The sequence below is a fragment of the Tenrec ecaudatus genome, chromosome X (genome assembly GCF_050624435.1).
Source record: "Tenrec ecaudatus isolate mTenEca1 chromosome X, mTenEca1.hap1, whole genome shotgun sequence".
NCBI classification, from domain to species: domain Eukaryota; kingdom Metazoa; phylum Chordata; class Mammalia; order Afrosoricida; family Tenrecidae; genus Tenrec; species Tenrec ecaudatus.
Genome location: NC_134548.1, coordinates 79,192,214 through 79,196,198, shown reverse-complemented (window position 1 = coordinate 79,196,198; position 3,985 = coordinate 79,192,214). Strand labels below are relative to the sequence as shown.

The 3,985-nt window shown below is 36.3% G+C and overlaps 1 pseudogene; it reads right to left on the bottom strand.

The window, feature by feature from the left end:
* Positions 1-1,682: 1,682 nt before the first annotated feature.
* On the bottom strand, positions 1,683-1,802 carry LOC142435374 (small nucleolar RNA SNORA24; annotated as a pseudogene).
* Between the last annotated feature and the right edge of the window lie 2,183 nt (positions 1,803-3,985).

The window sequence follows — 3,985 nt, the reverse complement described above, 5'->3', positions numbered from 1 at the left end:
GGACAGTCATGCCTTAACAATCCTTGTTGCTTCTTTATGAGTGAAAATATTGTATTGGATAAATTATGTGTATGAGTCAATGGTGTTCATTTAAAAATGCTTAGGCTCTTCTGGGTTTTTTTAAAGAGGAAGTATCTCAAGCATGTTTATTTCATCTTACGCCAAAGAGGGGAAAATTATTACCCACATCTCAATTATAGTAGTATAAGAGGTCTTGTTCCTTCAGATGTCTCAATCACTAACTGCCCTCTGACTTCTCTTCCACTTCCCTTTGGACTGAAGTTCCTGATAGTCTAAATCTTTCTTCAACCTAACTCCATGTTTCAATCATCCACACTAATACCACGTCTGAGTTCAGGTGGCATAGTGGTCTGCCCATTAAACTGCTAACTGCAAGGTCAGCAGTTTAGACTCACCAGGCATATTGTTCAGGAGAAAGATAAGAGCTTTCTGCTCTCATAAAAAATGAAAAGGTCTCAGAAGTCCAAAGGGGCACTTCATTCTACTGTGCCCTACAGGATCTATATGAGTCAGAATCCATCCACTCAATAGTAATGAATTTTATACCAGGTTTCATACATTAGCCTTGCTCTTTCTTTCTTAACTGATGACGCCACTCAATTTTCCCATGGGACCTCAACATCTGTTAAGTTGCCAACCCTAGTTTCACCAGTGGAGCATCATAATAACATTCCAGCCTACATATCAGTCTGACCTCCTATTTTAGCCACTTTCAGTCCCTGGAAAACTGCCTGTACTCTTAACATGCGATTCCTGAATTTATTAAATGAGTCTCAGTTTTGTTTGTCTCCATCTCTTGCTTACAAGACTTGGTTAACTACTTCAGCTAAGCAAAATATTTATATCTTAAAATACATTTTACTGCTGCTTTTGTCTATTCTCAGCTTTGGTGAATTTCTATCACTTTTAGAGAAAGAGGACAGTCACACGAGTTGACTTAAAAATGCTTATAAAAAAAGAATGAAAAGATAAAGGAAATGGTTCACAAACTTTCTTGAAGCCTCTCATATTTCTCCATCACTCAATGCCATCAAGTCAGTGCTGACACAGTGACCCTATAGGACAGGGTAAAACTATCCCTGTGAGATTCCCAGATTGTAACCGTATGGGAGTAGAAAGCGCCTTCCTTCTCTCACGGAGCCACTGGTGATTTCAAGCTGGTGATCTTGTAGATTACAGTCTAACAGCAAACCACTATTCCACAAGGTCTCCAACTACTCGTATCGCCATGCTGAGATACAAACCAAAACACAAGCAATGCTCTCCGTGGATTTCAGCTCAAAGCGAGCCCACGGGTTGCAGAATAGAACTGCACTCCACAGTTCTGGTGACTTTCTGGACGTGGGACACCAGGCCTTTCTTCTGAGATACCTGCTATCTACTCCTATAAAGAGTTAATTATCAGAAATCTATAGGGCAGTTTATACCCTATTCTATGGAGTGGCTAGAAGTTAGAATCGACGTGATGGTAGTGAATTTTTATTGTTTTTGTGTGTGACAATAATAGCTTTACCAAGTTCAGAGTTTACAAAAATCCAAATTGTCTTTAAATTTTAAATAATTTAAGTTACTGCTAACATGTTTATTTGCCATAGTAGGATACTATTTAATAACTGCTCTAATTAGGATTTTCTTTCTTTTTATTTATTTATTTTTTTAAAGAATGTTCCTTGTGCCAGTCAGAATCTGATACCAATTAAATGGTGACAGCTTTGCCAATAAACAAGCATATACTCTTCCATGGCTAGGAAGAGGATTTTTTTTCTTATAGATAACTGAAAATTCTATTACAAGTTGGCTTGAACAGTAAGTTCATCAACACATCCAAACTACACTGCATAAGCAGCAACCTCTTATTAAGAGCACTCAAGTACAACATGTAGCAGAGAGATAAATAGCTCTAAAATTACTTTAGTCAGTCGATTGTTCTTTGTAACCAGCCGCACTTTCCTTGCATTTGTGAGTACTACCGTTGATGTTCAGCATGTATGTTGGAGGACAGTTCTTATAATTCTAACAGTCACATTCTCAAGGAGCTAGTCAGAGTTCACCAAACAGCCAGAATTCTGTTACTGAGCAGTTCTGCTCCATTCAACACAAAGGAAACAGATGAGAAGATAGCATATACTTTTACTATGAAAGCTACTTTACAAGGTATTCTGTATTCTTACATAAAACTTGTATCTGGACTTGGAAGCAGCCTGTTTTAATTCATATAAAATCAAATCTGGATAGATGAACATATTTGCTGTTACAATTCTGCTTTAAGACATATGCACCATTTCATGGGCTTAAGTAGTTAAGAGATATGAGAAGCTAAAACCAAGTTTATTCTCTATGTCAGCTTCCTATACTCAATTTGGAGGTTTGCTATTATAATTCAGATGCTTATTTTGCTCTTCAACTAAAACATTGTCTAAGACCTCTATTACTCCTTTTAAATGCAAAACATGTGGATGAAATTATGATTGGATGGAGTGCTATATAGAACTGCTTGATGTTACAGTTAGTACCGTTACATAATAGACTACTTATGACATATGTTTTCATCTCCAAATCTCTCAACTGGCTGACCATTATCATTTGTACATGAATCATCATTTGTACATGATAGTGGACTGACGACTAAATAAAACCATTCAATCCTGCTTGTTGCCAACAACCCTAGTAAAATTTATTAAGATCCTGGAAATTCTTGTGTATTGGCTGCAGCTGCAGGACAATTATCACCTGTAACATCTGAAAAGCTTTTTAAAAAAAGCTGAAAAATACCATGAAGACAATGCATTTACCCACAATTCTCACGTCGCATGTCAAATTACCTTACCATGGTAACAGCATATGCACCTAAGTGGTGATTTTACCTTCTCACACATTTGCCTTACTCTAAGATAAGCTGACAAAGGTCTCCAAGAGTCCAGCACCTGCAGTGTCTATAATCTAAACTATGGGTAGCAGATCTTTCCAACGCTTTTTAATTCTACTTTTGCAGGTGTTAATCCGAACCTGACAACTCCTTTACAATTCTAAAAAATGGCAAGACTCTAGCAAATATTTCTGTTCAAGATTTAAATTAATTATTAAGTTGAGTTCAGAAACATCAGTTAATTGGAGTTATACATGCAGTCCCTACTCTCTGTGCAAAAACATATTTAGTACAAACACAGACACATTCAAGGTTGTATATACATGGTGACTTCAGAAAGTTTGTAGAAAAATGGAATGAAAAGTTCATGGAATTTTACAATGCACTTCTTGAAGCCCCTTTATAGGTTATCTAGGTATTAACTCCTAGGTACAACCTAGAAAAGATTTCCAGTTTTCAAACCCTGAAAATGTCATTTTAATCTTTACAATATAACACAATGTATAGGGGAAATCACATTTGTCACATGGCTTAACTCAGTTATATTAGGTGAGCAGATTTGAGCAGCTTTCCTAAAACTCATTTTAAGAAGGTGATGTTGAAGGGCAATACCACCTAAATGGAAAAAAAGGCATTTATTTTCCTTCACAATATTTGAGCTCAGTAACTGTCTTCTGATGAGAAATAATCATGCATTGTCAGCATGATTAGACTGACTGGAAAAAATTTTTCTTAGTGTAAAACAAACACAAAGCTAGCAAGTAACAGAGGCTGAAAACAGTATAAACACTGTTTTCTAAGCCTTACTCTGGAACAATGACTTTCAGCCATTCCTTTTCAAAATAAAGGCCTGATTTAAATTTCATATCTCCATGTTTGGAAACTGTTCAAAGTTTATACCATTTTTTCTCTTCCAATTTGAATATATTTTTGGCTCCCAAAAGAAAAAGCTTAAGGTTTTTTTCTGTAAACACTAGATCCACTGGGCACTACTATGTTTAGGAACCAAGATTAAAGGCAACCATGGAGTTAGGTTGGCCCCTATGTCTATCTTTGGATTCATTAGAATACTTGGGTAATGAAAATGTGTTTGCTTTC